Here is a 21669-nt window from a genome sequence, read left to right as displayed (position 1 = left end):
ATAAATAATAAAATGATAATAATTGATTATTAATAGAATGGCTTCATTTTCCTGATGAGTGTCCCTTAACTTTCAAAAGCCATAAACATTCCCCTTCTTCTAAACAAACACTTAATATCTTAGGAGGAAATTCACTCTCCCATTCCCGCTCAATAGTGGTGCTAGCCCAGTGGGGGCCCTAAACAGGAATATTCCCCCCCCCAATACATAATAAAAAGAAAATGTAGGGGAGGGCGTGAGCTGCTCAGGGCACTAAGCAATTGCTTAGGGCTTGTCTTCACTACTGATGCAGCGGGCATCAATTTAGTGGGTCTAGTGAAGACCCGATAAGTCAATGGCAACATGCTCTCCCATCAATTTCAGTATTCCATCTCCCCTAGAGGTGGAAGCTCTGTCAAACAGCGCAGCATAGACACCGCTGTAAGTCGGTCTAAGCTACTTTGACTTAAGTTAAGTGACATATCTTACATAACTTAACTAGCGTAACTTAGATCGACTTACCTCATTAATGTAGACCAGGCCTTAATCTGCTTATGCCTAGCTCCAGCTCTGCTTCCTCTTACTATAACATTACCATTTCCAGCATAGTCTTGGAGGTATTCCAGTTAAAAAATAAATACTGATTTTACAAAACAAACAACTAAAAAAGACAAAATTGGGCTAAAAAAATCTGATCCACTTTTTTCCCTGTAGCTATTTTACAAAGGCCTAATGCATCCATGGTAAGGAGTTTTGAACACCCCTACAATAAAAGATGATGCAAGGCAAAAATAAAATTATTCAGTAAGAACCAAGAATGATCCAAGAAGTGTTTCACATTTCCAAAGTCAGGAGGGGAAAAAAAACTATTTTAAATGCTATGAAAAATGTCTGTATTTTGGTAACCCTTGGACAACTCCAGACAAGGGGTCTGATTCTGACCCTACTTACCCCTTCTTTACATCAGTTTTACTGCTCTCACTTCTGATCTACATCAGTTTAAGTGAGATCAGAATCAAGCCCCCTGTAAACTGCACTGTAGATTATACTCTTCTGCAAACGCTCCCTCCCACCCCTGCAAGCATCTTTCTCACTTGTCCTTATCTGCTGAACTCGCAACACGGAGTGCCAGATCTATTTCCCTGACCCCACTTTCTAGTTACTGAACCTTTCCACATAACAAACAGCACAAACTCCCTGGCAAAAAATCTTGACCTTCCCACCTGCTTAACTTTCCCAGAAACCTCCACCACACATCACAATCAGTGTTTCAGCTGCCTAACTTTACTGCCACTCTTCTCACCAACAATGAACTCAGTCACCCTCCTACATGCCAGGTTCTCCTATAACCCCTCCAGAAAGTAACCCTGACAACCCTTTTAGGGTGACCAGATAGCAAGTGTGAAAAATCGGGATGGCCTGTATAGGTGCTTGTATAAGAAAAGGCCCCGAATATCGTAACTGTTCCTATAAAATCGTAATATCTGGTCACCCTAACCCCTTTCCACAATCCCTGAGCTCCCCTGCCAGCCCTCCTGCTGCTCCCCAGATTAGCATCCTAATGCCCCTCCTTGCTGCTAAATTGCACAAGTACCAGTCACCTGGAAATTATATATACCCTTCTAGGGCTTAAAATCCTGCTTTGGCTTCAAGATAATTATTAAGTCAACTGGGTCTTTTGAATAAAATTCTGTTTCCATGTGAAAAAAAATACATTGAATTTGTCTAGGAAAGTTCTTCATGGTATTTCTAGTGCTAATTAATACCACCTCTTAAAAATCCCCATGGTCCTTTTTAGAGACAAGTATTACAAAAAACCACTTTCTTAATGAAGATAGAGTTACTGAGTCCAGAAATGTTAAATGACTAATCATTTAACTCAGACTCAGAAATTGGCTTCATTTAAGCTAATGTAAAAATGCAGGTTAATTTGTACCAAAAATTATATATCAACAATTCAAATGAACTCTTGTCCCCTTGGCCTGGTCTATACCTAAAATTAGATCAACCTAGTTACATCACTCAGGCCAGTGAAAAATTTCTTGCTCTGTGCGATGTAGATAGAGCTACCTAACCCACATTGTAGATGCAGCAAGGCTGAATTCTTCCAGCAACCTAGCTACTGCCTCTCAGAGAGGTGGATTAACTACAATCAGTGGTTCTCAAACTGTGGGTCAGGACCCCAAAGTGGGTCACAACCCCTTTTTAATGGGGTTGCCAGGGCTGGCGTTAGACTTGCTGGAGCCCGGGGCCCAAGCCCAATCCCAAGCCCCACCGCCCAGCCAAAGCTAAAGCCAAAGCCCAAGGGCTTCAGCCCTGGCTGGCAGGGCTCAGGTTACAGGCCCCCAACTAGGGTTGAAGTCCTTGGGCTTTGGTTTTGGCCCCCTTGCCTGTGGCGGTAGGGCTCAGGTTCAGGCTCTGCCCTCCCACCTGGGGCTGCAGGACTTGGGCAGGCTCAGGCTTCAGTCCCTCCTCCTGGGGCTGTGTAGTAATTTTTGTTGTCAGAAGGGGGTCACATTGCAATGAAGTTTGAGAACCTCTGAATTACATCAATTAAAAAATCCCTTCTGTCAATGTAGAAAGCATCTACTCTACAGTGGCACGGCCACAGCACCGTAACTGTGCTGCTGTAGTGTAGATATCCCCACAGTAACTTATCTAGAGCTGATCTGTTCATATGCAGTGTACAGACACACACACACACACACACACACTATAGGCCATGGAGTTATATAGATTTACACCTTCTTGGGATCTGATCCTGTGTCTTTTAAGCATAACAATGGTAATTGTTTTGTACACTGTACTTCATCTATGAGAGAAAATTGTCCAGGAAAAAAATCAGACATACAGCTCCACCACAGCTACCTACCACTGCATGCAATGAAACAAAAACTAGTAGCACTTTTAACCTGTTTCTTTATCCTTTTCGCAAATGTAGAGTTTCCCAAAAAGACTTGAGTCTCTGGGCTGATGCTGCCCATTTCCTGTTCAACTGTATGCATTCAAGCCCACCAGAGAGCTGCTTGTGAACTCGAGGCTGGAGGAACACTTTAAAGGGATGCAAGCCATTTACTATAATGCTACCAATTGCACTAAACGAGGTCAGCTGGGCTAATGAAAGGAAAAGTGGTCATTCTAACGACAAACATTCTGGGCCCAAACCTAAGGTGCTTTATGCAACAGCCAAAAACATCTTAAAAGACTAGACAGGAGGAAAATAACCGAAGACTGCACCCTTATGTACACCATAAATGAGACTGCCACAGCTCACCACAGATGGAGACAATATGGGCATACAAGGGGCAAGGCCAATGGTAAACACTAAGCACAGATCTACACAAACCTGTGAGAGGGGAGGCATCAGACCACACCTGCTTCTCTCCTATGTGATCAGTAGTAACTGGCTGCAGCCTGGCTGTGTGGCAGCCCCAGGCCTTGCTTCTGGTAGTTTGTGAACAAAGTTCTTGTAGGTTTCCCCACATTGTGTACACTATATGCTAGATTGGAGGTATCTATCTCTTTATCTCATCCCCACCTCACTAACCCAGGAATGGGATTCATTCCTACAACCAAACCTTGTTCGTTTGTACTAATGTCTGGAAGACCCATCGCACATTACTGAGTTTTATGAATTAGTAAGCGCCCAATCTTATGAGGTGCTGAGTACCCTCCATTCCCAGCAACTTCCATGGAGTTGAGGGAACTTAGCTTCTCAAAGGATGAGGGGCTAAGCAAATGAGCGTGACGAAAGCGTAGATAATGCATCTCACGGTGCACTTTGTTAATTTATTTAACAAGTGCAGTTTAGCTTTAATTATTTATGATAATACTTCATACTAAACTAGTAAACATAGTATAATATATTCTGTAAAAGTAATAAAGTCTTAGCTATATGAGACTGCATTATGGCTCATTGCTCTTAAATCTTTGCTTAGAAGGGGAGCACAGCATCAGTTTGTGTGTGAATTATGAGGTGTGTGGGTTAGTGAAAATGAGCGAGGTGCTATTTTTGACTTTCTGTTTTTCTTTTTTCATTGTTCTCTCTTTCCCTGCTATGGGTCCCTCCCTCCTACCACTGCTCCCATTTAAGACCCAATTGTTTTCCCATTGAAGGCAAATGCAAAACTTCCATTGACTTCAGTGGGAGCAGATTGAAACCTTATTGTTTTGTTTACATACTTGATCAAATACCACACAGGTATAGTGGGCCAGATTCAGAGACGAGCCTATATTATGACTCACAGGCCAAGGAGCCAGAAGATAGGCCTGGAGCAAGAAAATCAACTAATAAGGGCGTATACGTTATAATAGCCCGTCTCCTTCCTTAACACATGCATTCTTATGTCTTCTGATTTCCCAGTGTGGAAGTTACATCACCTTAGAATCCTATATTGATAAGTGGGTGTAGGGGAGTTTGATTCAGTCTCAGTTACTGCAAGGGGGCCTAGTTCTCCTCTCACATCAGTGTCAATCATGAGTATTTATTATTATTACTATTGTTGCTCCAACATTATTATTATTATTAGCATCACAGTTGTGCTTGGGCTCTACTGACATTGCACAAATACAGAGTAACAGAGGCATTGTACAGAGTAATAGCGAGTCCACGCCCTAAGGAGCTCACAGTCTAACTAGACAAAGTAAATCCAGGGTAGAGAACAGGGGTATAATTTATAAGCAGAGTGACAGTTTGTAAACACCATCTTAGTGCCAACATTTTTTAAAAATTCTTTGGTTGGAGTTTTGTTCTGAAGCAATTAGCTAGAAGGAAAGACAGAAGGGCCACGGACAGGAAGGTCTGAGGAGGGTTGGGTAAAGGATAGTGGGAAGAAAAGCAGGGAGCCTGGAGGGCAGGCGGAGTGAGACTGAGATGAAGAAATTGTGAGGGATGGGGGCATAGCAAACAGCCAACCAGCATAAAGGGGGAACTGTACAGAGTCCAATCTGTACCAAAGCAATCTGGTAACATCATCAGTGTCTGACAGTCTCTAGCGCAGCATCTGCAGTGGCTGCTCCTTGTATTTGCTTCTGCTGGCTAGCTTCTCCAGTATTTCCTTTGAAATCAGTGGAGTTTCATCAGTGTGAAACTCGGGCGAGAGGAGACACAGGCAAGGGAGCCCACTGTCTATATCACCTCTGAATTTAGCCCAGTATCTGAATCTCTAAGTATCAGATCAAAAGCCTTTCCATAGAACAGCTTAGAAATTAGCTCATATGCCAGGGATAGTTGAGTCAGAGCATTAAGCTATTAATCATTAATTGCTTTTCAATTTCTCCTTCAATAAGTCAATTTCCCCAACTAGCCTCTTTCTTATTGGTCCCCATTAGTATCCTACATCTATAAAACCACTGCTTGTAACCACCCAGATGTTAGGATCTGGAAAAGCTGGCCCTTTCTGCACTGAAATTTGGCAAGGAAATACTAGTTTAGGAGGATGCATGACCATACTTGTTTCTGTGTCTCAGATACACTACTCTGGACCGATGTCATCCTCCTTGCATTACAATAGCTTGAGTATATCTACCCTGCAGGCTTTCTGCATATCGAGTTTTGCATTTTTGCCCAATCCTCCCTGTAACCCACACTGAAAACCCTCCAATATGTGTCATGGGGAAAATTCTACCTGAGCTGGCATACTTGACTGGGTAGTATGGGGCTGGTGCCTGATTCAATATTGATTATATTGTACTTATTACTTAAGAATTCCCAAATAACAAATGAAACCTTGTCGTTTGACAGGTTTCAGTTCCAAGACCAGGCCCACAGTTATTTGTACGATGATTAAATTGGCTGCAACAGTCACATGTAGGCCAACAGATTTTTTTGCTATTTTAATATTTTTATTAGCAGAGTTATTAACACACTAAAAGTTCCCAACCAAACAAAAATGTAGCAGTAATGCAATATCAGTTTTACGGCCCACACCATATGATATGCATACTCACACAATCCTTATGGAGACCTAGGAGTAGTGAGACAGGTGATAGGCTGCCAGGGGCCTAACCTCTCTCTGGCATACAAACCAATACAATTATTAAGTTCTCATCAGCCTACCTTGTGGTCCAGCCTATTATTGCATTTGATGGCTGCCCTGAATATTCATAAGAGGATTTATGCCCTCTTTGGCATAACTGACTTCCTCACCCTTATAATATTGGGGAGTCTTAATTCTATAGGTTAGTATACTAATTATATCAGACTTATTAGCATATACATCAACTGGTTACCATAACAATTCTTTGGCTAAGCATCTGCTGATGTCCCTATCCCAGAATTTCAGCAGAATTATTTATTGCAAAATTTATGTCGTATGCCATTTTTTGACTTAGGGTCACTGCTAATTAACTTACTTATGCTAAGCTAAACCATTTACTTATGCCACAGTTCATAGGCTTCATATCTTTATACTAACTGCTTACTCTACTATCTTACATGTTTAGGCTGGTAGGCTTCTTGAATTTCTACCTTATATCTTATCTTAATGCTTTTAAACTAGCTTTGGACTTACAGTGCAACCCATAAGATAATGGATGGGCTACAGGGCAGAGCGCATGTTGAGCTGTGACCCACCTCCGACTCTGCCCATTTTGCAGGGTGTTGGCAGCAAAGTCACAAGTAAGTGACCTCGAGCCAATATAGTCCTCTATTTCATTTCCCACAGTTCCCTAAACTTGTATCTGCCTGCCCTTCTACTGCTCTCATGTCCCACTAGCCCCCTAAGCAACAGAAGCTACAGGGCAGTTCAGAGATCCTAGCTCAGCATTTAACCTCTCATTTTCCATGTGGTCAGTTCCAGTTGCTGCATGGCCAGCTCTGCCACAGAGCCAGATGCCCACCATCCAGCGAGCTGCTATCTGGTGAGAGGATTACACCTGAGGTTCTAGTTAACCTTTGCTGTGAATACTCCAGGAATCACGATTTCACCCAGAGTTCCAGGACCAAACCCCTCTAGGAGGCCATCTTGAAGAGGCTGGTGGAGGTGGGCAGGCAGCAGAATGAGATGTAGTGCAGCTATAGAAAATGGCAAAAGATGGGAATGGCTGACCTGGGAATGCACCCTAGACGTTCCAGGAGACAGGAAGAAAAAGAAGCATCAGGCTCCCTACACCCTGCTTCTTTCCCCAGCCACCCATGGCTCTTCAGGCTGGGCAAGGAGACTTGCAGATCCCCAGAGACACAGGATCAGGCACCTGGAAGACATAATTGCCTTCCACAGTACTCTGCCACTGACAAGCCGAGCCAGGCCAGGGGACCAAGAGCCAGGCCAAGAGAAATGGACCCAACTTCTGCGAGCTGGAGCCTTCCACTCCCCACCTGCCTTTGACTCAGGCTGGACAGGACCTAGGCAAGAAAAAGGGATTGGGCCCTTTGGAGCCAATACCTGCTTCACCAACAGCCGCCCATAGGTCTCCAAGCCAGGCAGGGACTCCAGGAGCAGCCTGGGGAAGCGGAATTGAGCTCCTGGAAGTTGGGAGCGCCTTCCACACCATGTGAGGAACTCAACCAGATATTTGCCTACACCCTGAGTGCAAAGACCATTGTCACACATGACATAATTGCAATCCCAGCCTGAGGTGTGGCCTCTGCCTGTTCCTAATTCCTTTATCTTGGCATCTGGTGCCTTCTCCCAAAGAGGGGACCCTCCTAGTGCATGGAATATAAGAGGTGCTGTCCCTTGGGAACATGTTTACTACCAAATAATACACTAGGAGGGTAGTCCAAAACATAAGGAATAAAATAATTATCTTAATCCCTAAAGTATCAATACAACAACGGGGGAACTTTATTAGGTACCAGGAACAAAGGAGAAGGGATAAGGAAAGAACAGGAATAACTTGAATAATAAAAGAGCAACAATACTTTAAATCCCCCCCCCCAATATTTACAAATGGGCCCAAACTATCCAGCTCCCTCCTGCCTAGGCAGATAGTGAATTGGGAATCAGTGATGGGTGATGCAGCACTGTAATCACTGGCCAGCTTGAAACGAACAGCAAAATAAACAAATATGGGATTTCTTACGTGGCTTTCCCGCCTAGCAGGGTAGTACTGTCTTGAGGCTGGCTCCTTGGTCTGGAGTCCAACAGAAAGTTAAACTGGCTCTTGGCAGCCTGACCTGGAATTGCTCCTCAGCTTTCAGGGTTGCCGGTCTCTGTTGGACAGATACTTTTCAATGACCCAATAGCCACCACCAGAGTTCAAAAGTTTCCCTTTGGGTAGGAATGGGAGTTTAATGGGGACGTCCCATGCTGTGATGCTTCTCTCTTTGCTCCACTCCAACAATAGCCAGAACTGAAATTAAAATCAAACCCTTTGTCTCTAAATTCTGGCTTCTGATTTGTTCTGGAAGTTGTTTCCAGCTGGTTCTACCTCTGCCCTGGACTCTAGGTAATCTGAGAAATGGAGTCCTGAGGGCCTCTGTAGCCACTGTTGCTGTAGTTCAGGGGCAAGTCCCCTAGAGCCTTAGTGTAATATGTCAGGGACAACTTGCTCCAGAGGGGGATACATCATTTTGAATAAGGGTGGACTCGTGTACAGAAAGGAGGAAGAGGGGGCAGCGGTGGGAGAGACTGTGGCAGAGTCCTAGGAATGGGAAGGGGAGCTGGGAGCCCAGGATCAGCCTGCACATGCTGATACCCTGATGGATACACAGGGACAAATTTTCCAAGGACCTGTTCAGAGACGAAGCGAGAGGTACAAGGCCCATTGAGTACCACCCGCCATCTTTGTTCTGATCCTCTGGGAGACTGCACTTTTAAGACAGAATAATTTCTTGGTTATGTCCAATATTGCATGCAAGCAGGGTGGGCTTAGCTTTAGCTGAGGGTGGAAGCCATGACATTTTCATGGACTCCCTTCCCTATGCCTCTCTTCCACCCTTCCCACGGCATCATGTGATCCAAGATGGATGTCAACAGGGGGGGGGGACACCTTCAAATGCACCCCTAGTTGGTGGGACTTACACAGTGTCATTGAAATAAATCTGAGCCAGACAATTAAAGGGTCATAGCACTGACAAACATGAGGGTATATTTATAGAAATTTTGTTCTTTAGTATCTCAGTTACACCAATCTGATTATAGAGATTTATACCTAGTCTTTTAAACCACTGTCCCAGTCAGCACAGGTTATAAGTCCCAGGGGCTGTAACAGGGGGCAAAGTTTGATCTGGTCCTTTGCTATTTGTCCCTCTTGCTCTGTTCATTCAGGACATGCGGTCCAGTCCAGGCAGGAGGGGTGCCAGAAGCAAGCTTCTGCAGCTTTGCTTTGTATGCGGTTAACGTTTGCCTTTGTGTTCTTCCACTCCTGGAAGGTGATACTTGAACATTTGTCACGTAGAGGTACTCCAGCTGGTTGGTCAGATTCCTTGGCAGGGTAAACTTGTTACAACTGCCCTCGTAACTCATTAGACCACTTCACTCATGGATAAGCAGTTCCATCACCAGGCATGGAAAAATTCCCTTTGCACAGATGTCTGAGTTTCTGCCATTTGCCTGGAAAAGCACTTTACCGATCTGGTACTTGAAAGGGGGTGATGTCATCAAGGGCTTCTCCAGCCTGAAAGAATGTTAGGACCAACACTTACCCTGGTGCTTCATTAAAAAAGTCGATGGCAACAGCAGCTTCTGAACAGGACAATGAGTCAAGGAGTATACAAAGCATTCCTAACTGACAAGAGTTTCAGTGTGGCCTTGCCATGATGCAAATGTAAAGTGGGGAGATTCTTTTCATTTTTCCCCCATGAAAAAAATTATATTGCCTTTCATTGTTTTGCTTGCCTTGGCAAGTACTTCAACCTCAGATGGGCCATCACTCCAACACAGGCATAAGATGGACCCTACCATCCATCACTGAGCAAAAAGGAAGCAGGTCAGGGCTGAGATGTTTGAGAACATGGTCTGAAGGACTGATGCTCACTTGCAGCATCAGAGGGAGAAGGAGGAGAGAGACAGGCTGAAGGAGCAGAGATAGATGGAACAGTTCAAGGCAGAGGAGAGGAGAAATAGGGAGCAGGGCCAGATGGTGATGGAACTGCTGATGAGCCTGTTGTCCACCAGGATTCAGCTGCCAGCAGTAGTGCCAGCTCTACAACTGGCTCCAATGCCAGCAGCAGTAACAGCCCATGTGCAGCCACCCATGCCTGTGGTATCATGTCCTGAAGAGAGTGCACTCACTGGAAAATCATGGCATGCCTGACCCATGTAAAACTCTTTGGACTGTATACCCTGTGCACTACACCCCGGTGCAAACTGCACTAAGCCACACAACTTGTGCAGCAATGTGCCTCACAGGCAAAACATTTTGTCAGGGGGAAGGAGAACAGGAGCAATAACTGTGTGTACCATTAAAAATGTCCTTTGTTGTTTTCAGTTCAGTGTTCATATAATTTCACTGGCTAGCGCCATATCTCACACACACACACACACACACACTTGTGCTATACTTTCCTTCACTCTACATACATGTCTATTTCTGTCTGTGGGCAGGCAGCTGGTATGCCTGCAATACCTTGTTAGAGGTTTTTCACTTTTGCTTTTTTTTTATTTAATAAAGTAGTTTGGTTGTACAACACAGCGCTGTGTGGATGCTAACAGAAGAGTGGAGAGAGAAGATGCTTAGTCTTTGCCATTTAAAAAAGCTACTGCATTTCCTAAACTCGCAAAACCAGTCATGTGAAGCACAGTATTGATAGAAATTAGCAGTGATTGAATAAAACAGTTAAAACCATAACTGCATTATATGCCCCATTACAGCATTATATGCCCCCATTACTGGCATTGCTGGGCATCATCACAGGGCCCCTTTACGGCATCACATCCTCACATCCACATCCCATTGGCTACAAGGATATGGGCACAGAATATCCCTTATCTCCCATGACTGCTTACATCCAGCCCCAGTGTTGATCTGATTGCTGGGTACTGGGCCTGCAAACCAGCAGGGTCCTGAGACCACTCCATGTGGAAATACTCACCTTTGGCCTCACAGATATTGTGCAGGGTGCAGCAGGACTCAGCCATTCAGATGCATTGGCCACACAGGCAACCAAAGGATTTTGTAGGCAGCACCATCTTAACTTCAGCCTGCCAAATGCACACTCTACCACTTTCCAGCAGCTACTTAAAGCATAACTGAACCTCCTTTTCCAGGCCCTCTGAAGTCAGGGTATAGCTTCGTGAGCCATGGCAAGACAGGGTAGGCAGGGTCCAACAAAATCATGGTGGGCGCCAACACCCCATTGCCCTTAGGAGGGAACAGGGTCCCTACTTCCCCAACAGGTAAATGCCAGATCTCCTCAGGACTCTGGAACCATGCACCTTTCCAGTACTGCCCCTCTTGGTGTTCAAGAACCTGCCTCTGTTGTCAAGCAAGGCCTGCAGAAAAAGGGAGTAGTACCCTTTACGTTCACATACTTGCCCCTTCAGCAAGTAGGAGCAGCTCATCCTACAAACACATGGCTGGTCCCCCAGCAGTAATGGACAGAAGTCTGGAGAGTGTAGAGCAGGAAGTGCCTCAGCTAAATATGTTGGTGGACTAAAACCACTTCTTCACAGTGGCCTGGGAGGATAGACAAGTTCTCCCACAATATGCCAGAAACCAATCCTTAAAGCAGCTCCAGCTGGCAAGATGCCAAGAACTCCAGGATATGTCCACTGAAATCCTAGCAGTGGACAGGTGTAGCTGCAATGCCAGTGTCAACACCGGTATGCAGGGTATAGGGCATGTGCAGCACAGCAATGTGGACTCTTGGAGACAGGACTGGCTAGCTTGCATCCATGTGGGTGTGACCCAGGACATATGAAAGCCTGCTGTGTAGACATACCCTTAGAAGGAGAGAGAGAATCTCTCAGTTTGTTTCTCTGAGGGCTGGTTTGTCATAAAAGCTTCCCTCTCCTCCCATCCCCCTCACTCCGTACATGTTGCTTATTGCTTTTATCCACAGAGTGCTTTGGAATCTTCAGCTGGGAAACAAGAGGCCATTCCAGCTGGAGATAGACTCTGCTGGTGCGATGACTTACGGCCAGTGCTCAGTTGTGCTGCTGCCTGTCAGTCTTCAAAAGACGTGCTGAAACCTCTCAGTCCTGGATTGATGCATCTGAGGGTGAAAAGGTAATGGGCTGAAGCTGCAAAAATCATTGAAAGTCCATAGCTCTTGTCCTCTGCTTCCTGAGAGGCAACTGCACTGAGTAAAGAGCCTTTGTGTAGTATAATGAAATCCAGAAACTTTTGCTAATAAGTATCATCAAACTGAGCACATTCTCTCTATTGCAGTTCAAGAAGTACATCTGAGTTGCTAGTATCCATCTTACATAGATTTTTTTGATGAATGAGTGAGTAGCACATCTGTCTCAGCTGACATCTGGCTCAAAACTGTCATGAAATATAGATATACAGAAAGACTATGTAAGCCCTGCTGGACAGCTGCACATGAACACAGTGATGTCCCAGTGTCATGCTAAGTCTGGATTGTAACTCTTTGGGGAGGCCTGAAACTAAATTTAGCATTTATCTGGAATCAATTCCCTTGCCCTCACTCTATAAAAGTCAACGCTATCCTTTAATGAAAGAAACGTGATATTCACTCCAGCATTGGCTTTTCTATATTTCAAGTTCAGGTATCACTGGTTCTGTTTAATAGGATCGCTCCTGTAGAGCAACACTCTGAAAAGGTCAAAAAAAAAAAACCCACTAAGAGCCAAACTCATCCCTGGTACAACTCTATTGATTTCAGTGGTATTATGCCAGGGATAGATCTGGCCTTAGCTGTTTCTATTAAGGTAAGTGGAAAAGAAGTGTACTTGTCTTAACTTTACTTTTCAATTGATCTGTTCTGTTCTACTCTGTGTGCTTCACTGCAATCAATGGGAATATATCTATTAGAGAAAGTTACAGCAAAAAACATCTAAATAGCTTTTAAAAACACTGGCTTCTCAATTTATAATGAATGTCAGGGACATGAGAAGGGAAACAGAGATTCAGTGTGCACTGAAATGCTTTATCTTTTGAAAGAGGATAGATGTAAGCACATAGAGTAAAAGTTTTTCTGTATAACCTACATTATAGTAACAGAAATCTGTTACTACGATCAGCTATTGATAGGAGACATGCAGCTGCCATCTCTAAACAACAGTGTCAAATATTACTCCTGAGGTCATTCTGTGCCAAAAAAAAAATTAAAACTTCTGCACACAATATTTTAAAATTCTGCAAGAGTCTGTAAATTTTATTTGTCAGATAAATGTGGAGGCTCCAGCCTGGCACTGGGAAGCACAGGCCACTGGCTGCACAGAGGTGGGAGATCACTGTGCAGCTCCCCCCGGGACACGGACTCAGCGATGAGGCTGCACCCAACCCTGACACAGCGCAAGGACCAGGCCTGCCCCAGAAACACCCCAGGGCCCTGCCCCTCCATGCCAGGTGCACCAGGTGTGAGCAAGCAGGCTCAGCAAGGCAGGATCCAACTGTGGAGGGGCGGTGGATCCCTCATTCCCTTTCTTCCTCTTTGAGCTGCCACTGAATTGCCGCCGAAGAGGAAGAGAGGGAGGACCCGCCACCGAACTGCTGCAGAAGAAGTGGCGCGATTGAGTTGCCGCCAAAGTGCTGCTGCTCTTTTTTTTTTTTTTTTTTGGCCGCTTGGGCTGGCAGAAAAGCTGGAGCTGGCCCTGCAGGGTAGGAGCCACCAGCCAGGTCTTCCCCAGTCCCGCCCTTCTGCCCCACAGTGATTTACCTCTCTGCCAGCTGCCCTGGGCACCTGAAACATATTGCTGGGGAGGGTCACATGACCGCTCTTGTGGCTTCCCCTTGTTTCCCCATCAGAAAGTCATTTTCTGAAAGGAAGCAAAGAAATCTGCAGGGCACATAAATTCTGCACATACACAGTGGCGCAGAATTCCCCCCAGAGTAAATTATGCCTTAAATATTACAGGAATGGATACTATCGCAAAATTTAGCATAGATTAGACAGATGGTTAAATTAGGTGGAAATAAATCACTTTTCTATAATAATGTTTAAAATCATCCTTCCTACATCATGTCTTCCCCTGCACCAGGTAGACCATGCTTACAAAACCTTTTCCCTAGGCAGAGTGAAGATTGTGGGAACATCATGCTAATTTTTTACTAAATTATATTTAAAGTGCCAATTTTCTTATCAACCTTCTAATGTTTCTTACTACAACTATCCTTTATTAATCCAGTCAAGCCATTCCGCAACTAAACTGACGTGTTCTGCAGACTGAGACATCACCCAAAACACCATCAACCTAGCCATTTTAAATAATATAATTTGCAAAACATCACAGATTCATTTCCTGGAGACTAAAACATTGTGCCTGAAACATGAATTCAATTTCAGATGTTGATGGTTTCATGAAATGAGACCAAGTTACAGAGCTTTAATTCAACTCTGTGTGAGATTTCAGTCATGTTGATTTCTTAATCTGAAGCTAAATTTGGGGGTTTCTGTTTAGATAGGTAATAATTGGAGATATACCAATCTCCTAGAACTGGAAGGGACCTTGAAAGGTCATCTAGTCCAGCCCCCTGCCTTCACTAGCAGGACCAATTTTTGCCCCAGATCCCTAAGTGGCCCCCTTAAGGATTGAACTCACAACCCTGGGTTTAGCAGGCCAATGCTCAAACCACTGAGCTATCCCTCCCCTCAAGATTTCTGCTTCAGGGCTATACAGATGTATATTGATGATGGTCATTACTCTTGATCTTATTTTTTATTTCATTTTAATGGCCAAATTTCCAGCCCTGGTCTCCATGACTGTGCTGAGAAAGCTAAAGTTGCTGCAGATCCAGCACGACATTATGCAGTACCAACTTCCTGAAGATAGGGACAGGAAACAGTTGCAATGACTGAGACAGAGCACACAGTCAGGCTATATACAGCAGCATTCGTGCTATGTTTATTTACTAAACCAGTTCTTGTTATTACCTCTTATTTTGTTTGGATGGGTTTTTTATTTAACTTTATTTCTGAAATACTATAGTGCTCACCTTTTCATCAACTAAGCTAAGAAACTGGCTGAATATTTGGTTATCAATGCTTATTACAGTATTTTTGTGGATATCATTTGGGCCTGGAGTGAACGCCTCGAAAAAAAACAGGCCCTTTGCATTTTAATGCAAATATATGTTCCTCATTAGGGTCCTAATCCTGCAAGATACTCAGTACCAGCTGCCAACAGCTGAAAAACCTCAATTGACTTAATTGGGACTCAAGGGCAGCCAGCATCTGATAGGTGGTGACTTGCATCTTGAAGGATCAGACCATATAATATATGTATACCTCCTACATCTTCATCTCATCTGTGGACAAAGGGGTGTTGTATCCTCTACCACAGAGTAGAGATTTATACATTCGCTCTCTGTTATGGAATTCCAAAGAAGGATTATACCAATTCGAACAATTATATAGATGCTTTGCAATTTATCTCATGTCAACTCCCTCAGCAACAGTGACCAGGTCCCAAGTGATAATGGCCATCATTTAAAGGTTGCTTTTAATGCACAATCAGTCAAGGAAAAAGCAATCATTTTAAGGGATACTATCATATTGATTTACTTTGCATCATTGGAATGTTTTACCATAATGCATGAGAAATTCATAACCAGTAAGTTAACCTTCTCCCTGTAAAGATATTCTACAGATGTAAATCATTAGTTGGGTGGGTGAGGGAAGAGGGCTTTTTTTGTTCTTATTTGCCTCTTTTAAATTCCAAACTTTACTCATTGAACACTATTTTATTCTGAATAACTGTTCGACCCAGAGAGTAATTCAATTTTCCCACCACAATAAACAAAATGTTCTTCTGTTGATCACTTGACATCACTCATTGGTCTGGGGTCATTTGAATGTCAGATCTGGCATTCCTTGAAATACCTCCACTCTGGTATGTTTTTCCACATGCTGCTGGCATATTTTACAGTATCTTCACAGAATACCTTCTTGGAAATAATGTTAATCAGGATAATTTCTTTTCTTATTTTAAGGGGCTCTTGATTGGGTGCTTTCAAATAATCTCTTAGTCAAATTTACCTTTGGATTTCCAAAGTCCTTACTACAACATGGGTCAATGCTATTTAGGAGTCAGAGTGCAAGTTTAATGGCTCAAGCTAATCTCAAAGAGGGCCTATTAAACTCTAATTTGTCAGGTTTCATTACATTCAATACTTACTCCCAATGACTGTACTTTTCCTGGATCATGTTGTTCACCAGAAAATTATGTTCCTTAGTTTTGCATCCCATCCCCTCTGTTGTATTCAGAAAAATTAAAGGCTTCTATTTCTTTGCTGCTACTATCTAGAACAACTGTAGTGCAAAAGAGGGGTTAAGAGTTCACTGTCAAATATATTTATCTCAAAAGTAGGTATAATTCTCTTGCAAACAGCTACATGTCAGTGCAAAGCCAAGCTGATTCAGGGTAATACAAGCACTTTGGCAAGCCTTTTAGGTGACACTAGATCCTTCACAAGCTCCCCCACCCCTTCTTCTTCATCATCATCCAATATCATTATTACCTTGACAAATTTGCAAGTTATTTTCTTTCCAAATGGATCAATTATAAAACAGTTAATCTGCACTAATGCCCAGCACAGGTTTTGGTGATTCCACTATTGTTTCAATTATTTCTTTGAGGAAAATTTGACCTTGTTAAGCTAACAAAGCTTACCATTGACTGATTCAGTAGTGTGAGCTTCTTCTCAAATTCTACTTAGAATTGCAACTCATTGAAGTGATGGAGAAGTCCTACTTTAGAATCATAGAATCATAGTATCTCAGGGTTGGAAGGGACCTCAGGAGGTCATCTAGTCCAACCCCCTGCTCAAAGCAGGACCAAACCCAACTAAATCATCCCAGGCAGGGCTTTGTCAAGCCTGACCTTAAAAACCTCTAAGGAAGGAGATTCCACTACCTCCCTAGGTAACCCATTCCAGTGCCTCACCACCCTACTAGTGAAAAAGTTTTTCCTAATGTCCAAACTAAACCTCCCCCTCTGCAATTTGAGACCATTACTCCTTGTTCTGTCATCTTCTACCACTGAGAACAGTCTAGATCCATCCTCTTTGGAACCCCCTTTCAGGTAGTTGAAAGCAGCTATCAAATCCCCCCTCATTCTTCTCTTCTGCAGACTAAACAATCCCAGTTCCCTCAGCCTCTCCTCATAAGTCATGTGCTCCAGCCCCCTAATCATTTAGTTCCTGGTCCTTATTACATGTAACACACAGTGTTAACAATAAAGGTAGCACATACATCAGCATGAGCAATAAAATACCTTTCTTTTATGAGTGAGTTTGGTGAGTACTAAAAGTTTCTGTTGGACTAAAGACCTGGGAAGAGGTTTAATTCCAATAACGTCTAACTTGATAACAATACCAAGCCCTGCTTTAGATTTGCTATAGCAAGGGAGTTGCTTCCCAGAAAGGATGGAAGGCAGAGAGGTAGAAGTTACATGTGGAACCCATCCAGTTTCCAAGGGCTAGTCTTTGTGCAGGCAATTCTAGCTGATCTGTAAGATGAAGCAATATTGATCGATGTTCAAAAATGAACTTGTCATATATTTTCAGCTGTCTTTGGGGATTTGGCATAGCAGCCCATAAAGGATGCAGAGTGCGAGGACGAGAAAGCCCCAGGCAGAAAGAGGGTGGCCACAAAAGAATAACAAGAGCAAAATATATGATCTTCTAGTTGCTGCTTGTGTAGCTTGCCTGCTATATCTTGACATCTCTTCAGTACAAGATAAAAGCGCCAAGATAATGTAGGTTGGGTGCTTTATAAATAGATACTGTAGATTAGCTACAATATTGACCAAGAATGGTTCAATCCAAAGCATTTTGAGATCCTCTTTTTAAAGGCACTATATACTGTAAGTAATTTGGTTATGAATGTCTAGGGTTTAATTTTTAAGCTCTTTATAATCTCATCGCCCACAATTGTTTAACAGAAACCCCTGCCATCTACACTAAGCAAGTGTTTACAAAGATCAGATCTTTATAGGCAACCTCATTGAAAGGAAGTACATTTGGTAAGAGGCTCACTCTTTTAGGCTTATGCCTGCGTTTAATTTTTTTCTGAACCTACCTAATTTAGGTACCCATGAAGTGTCTGTCACAGTAGCATCTAAGCATTAGACCACAGGGAAATGTGTTCTTTTTATCACCTATCACTATTTTAATATTGCAGTCTGGCCCTGGACAAGCTGTTCTATTTTCATCAGCCCTTGAGATCAGTAACTATGGCCCTCTTGCGTGGGACAGTTAGTGTAGGTCCAAAATAAACAGAGAAAAACTTTGCTCTGTAAAAACTTGTGTGAATTCTAATCGGGTTCAGAGTCAATATTTTATTTTTCTACATTTCCAACAGACATAAGTTATGCATGTGCAGTTATTTCAGTTCACACGTGATTCAGATCTACATATTCCTATATTGTACTTACCTGATGTTACTTTAAGAAAGCAGTTAAGGCTGTCTAGTAGAAAATGGGCCCAATCAAAAGAACTGGATCCAAACACTTCTGAAACTTGGCAATGTCCAGACCTGAATCCAAACTTTGTAGTTTGGTCTTTCTCTAAACCTCTTAGCAGGCCAAAACAAATGCAGTAAGTGCCCCCTATTATTTCTACCTGTCATACTCATTACCAATTTAACAAACCATTTCAGTGAAACACCTTCTGCTTTCTTTGAACGCAGAACCAGCTGTATCCTGCAATATCTGTTAAAACAATTCAACTGCCCCTATGTCTCTTCATTAAGGGTTTGATCATCCATGCTTACTCACAAGAGTAAGGGCTTACTCACATTGAGCCCTAACTGATTAGAAAGCCAAGTTGCTCTAAAAGCATCATAGTGAGGAAGACCAAACTTTGGAATGCCCTCCCTGATCACATTTGTGACTCAGACACTTGAGAAATGCAAATCACTTTGAAAGCTGGTGCTCAGTACCAACCAATTGAGACTGAGCGCATGCATTTTTTTTTTTAAATGGAACATCAAAAGTAGCAGGATGGCTTATATTGACATATGGGTTCCACTTTGCTAGACATACTGGACCAAAGTCATCCCTGGAATAACTCCATCATCTTCAACAAATGGGATAAATTTGGCCCCATATGCCTAGAGCAGCTGGGGATTACAATTGTTTTCCTCTTTTCATCCATATTTGAGCTTGTTGGGCATGATTTTATGTTTAAAAAGCAATCTTGCGCTATTTTGTGCATGTGAGATATGAGGCATGCAATTAATATTGGAGTACATGGCTCTGGTATGATTTTACAGTCATCCATGGCACATAACTAAATTTAAAGTAAAACAGAATAAAACATACTATAAATATTGTGTAAAGAAATAAGTTGGAGACTATTTTGTTATCAGATGCTCAGCAATCTGTTCAACTGGCTTTCCAGCTTACTAAACACGGCATCAGACTCCATTTTGAATGTGAAATTATGTTGTCTTTACACAGCCTCTCATATAATCTATTGTATTCATATAGAAAGACACAAAGCTCAGAAATGCCATTTCATATTCCAAACAATTTGCTATAGGCAACTACATCATTACTTTGTACAAATAAATTTACATAAATCATGATTAGAATGTTTTATCTTAGCAACTTTATTTTGCTCCCAGAACACAAATTAAATGCATGCTTAAAGCAGAATATTTTAGAGAGAGTTATTCCTGAACTGTTTATGAGACAGGAATAGACGTTTCCATCTAATTTTTCATTCATAATGTAATTTTTTTAGTTTTCTTTGAACATTTAAAAACCACATGTATAATTTGCAGGGATTTTCCTTGAAGCGAGCAATAGAATAGATGACTCTGCCACAATCTGTTCATTCATCAGTTAGTGTTTCCTTTGACTCACTGTGCATTATGTTTTAAACACTCATTAGGAAAGGCCAAGAATGACAGTAAGTCCCACTTGCTGCCTGACATTATTATTTTACAAGCAAACTGTTGTTGTTAAACAAAATTTGCAAATAAAGTAATTGGAAATCTACTTCTAGTAAATATTCCTGTGTCTAGATTAATTGCACAGAGTAAGTCCTCCCCCATTTTATATACCGAGAGAGAGAAAGAGAAACAGAAAGAGACAGAGAGCCATATTATTGTTAGTATTATGTGACTAGAAATGAATGAATTCAAAATATGACTGACTCACACTTTGAAATGAATAACATTGGGTATAAAACTACAGGGCCTAATTGCCAAGTCATCGTCCCTCAGGCCAAAGTCCTGCTCTCTCTCTGTGGCTGCTAAGGGCTCCTGATATACTAGCTCACCACACACAATTTCCACTGTAAGATTTGTCCTTTGTGTGCAGTAGGCTAGTGTAAGATTGCTAAAGTCTGCCTTGGGGTTCAAAGATCCCAGGTGTGTCTGAGACTCCAGCTTCAAATAGGCTCGCTCCTATCCCTACCGAGGGATTTAGGGTGTAGGCAGAAGAGCAGAAATGGGGCTGAAGACCCTGCCATTACACAGAACCATCACTCACAGCCCTCCCTAGAGTGGAGGGGTGCAGCAGCAGCAGATGCAGTAATGGTCACAGAGTGGCTAGGCCACTACTCCACAACCTCTGAGAGATTCCTGCCCACTCCTGCCATGGAAGCACCTCAACGAAGCTCCAGTTCTCAGGGAAACAACCAAAGCAGGGACTGTTGCATTGAAATGCCAGCCAGGTCTACCCCTTCCTGTAATCACCTCCCTAGACTCAGAACTGTGCAGGGGACACCCTCCCCCCCAACTCTGGGAGCACCAGGACCCAGGTGGTGTCTCTCCCCCCCACTATGTGGGCTTGAGAGAAAGTTGCAAAGAGGAGCTATCCAGACTCCAACCAGTAAGGACAGAAGTAGCCAAAGCAGAGACCTTTGGTCCTTTAGAGAATGTTCTAGAATTCAGACTGGACTTTTCGTACCATATGCTGACAGACTGTTTGCTCCATTCCTCCCCTCCCCCTCATCTCTTCACCTCGGCATCACTCTTCTTACCGTCTTCTCCCCTTCTCTGTCCCACTCACCCCCTTCCTTTCAATGGCCCCTCTCCCTTCCCTATAGCTGATCCCCTCCCAATTAAACACACTAAAAGAAAAAGAAAATTGTGGCACTAACATGCCATGTGCTGCCATCCCATGGTTCACTCTGCCTGTGTGTCAACCCCCTATCCGCACCCTGTGTCTGTTTTGTCTATTTAGATTATAAAGTCTTTGGGGCAGGGACTGTGTGACTCAGGCACCCCCCGGGGGTACCGTGTTATGAGTCTATGCCCAAGGATTTGCCTAGGCATGCCCGGAAGGGGACATTTCCCCTGTGATCACCATTTTAGTGATATTTCACCCAAGGGGATCGTGTGTGGTCTCTGCCGAAAGCTAAAAACTCACTGGTTGTCATTGTTATCGCAGGACGTACGTGTGGAGAATTTTAAGAGTTATGTAACATGTAGAATATTGTGTCCCAAAGCTGTTGGAGGTGAAACTGGTCACCTGCAGCAGGGTGGTTCTCAGAGCTAATTCAATCAAGAGTGAGAACAATTGACATTTTTCGACCCAGCCTAGCCAAGCGTTGACAGTGGAGACAAGGTGTGGGCGTGGGCCTTTACAAAGCACAAAAGAGCCCAAGAAAAAGACCTTGAATAGGGAGACCATCAGGGTGAACTGAATTTAATGAAACATCCAA

The 21669-nt window shown here is 43.1% G+C and overlaps 1 protein-coding gene across 4 annotated transcripts in view; it reads right to left on the bottom strand.

The window, feature by feature from the left end:
• FOXN3 (forkhead box N3) overlaps positions 1 to 21669 on the bottom strand; it is a 399108-nt gene that overhangs the window by 210925 nt on the left and 166514 nt on the right. Inside the window, exon 5 of one of the 4 annotated variants that reach the window (XM_039535613.1) lies at positions 12003 to 12079. The exons of the other annotated variants lie outside the window; for them this stretch is intronic. The gene's annotated coding sequence lies outside the window, so the exon portion shown is untranslated. The remainder of the gene's footprint in view (positions 1 to 12002; positions 12080 to 21669) is intronic. 4 annotated transcript variants of the gene reach the window in all.

This window comes from Mauremys reevesii, linkage group 4 (genome assembly GCF_016161935.1).
Source record: "Mauremys reevesii isolate NIE-2019 linkage group 4, ASM1616193v1, whole genome shotgun sequence".
NCBI lineage: Eukaryota > Metazoa > Chordata > Testudines > Geoemydidae > Mauremys > Mauremys reevesii.
This window is presented reverse-complemented; position numbering and strand designations above follow the sequence as displayed.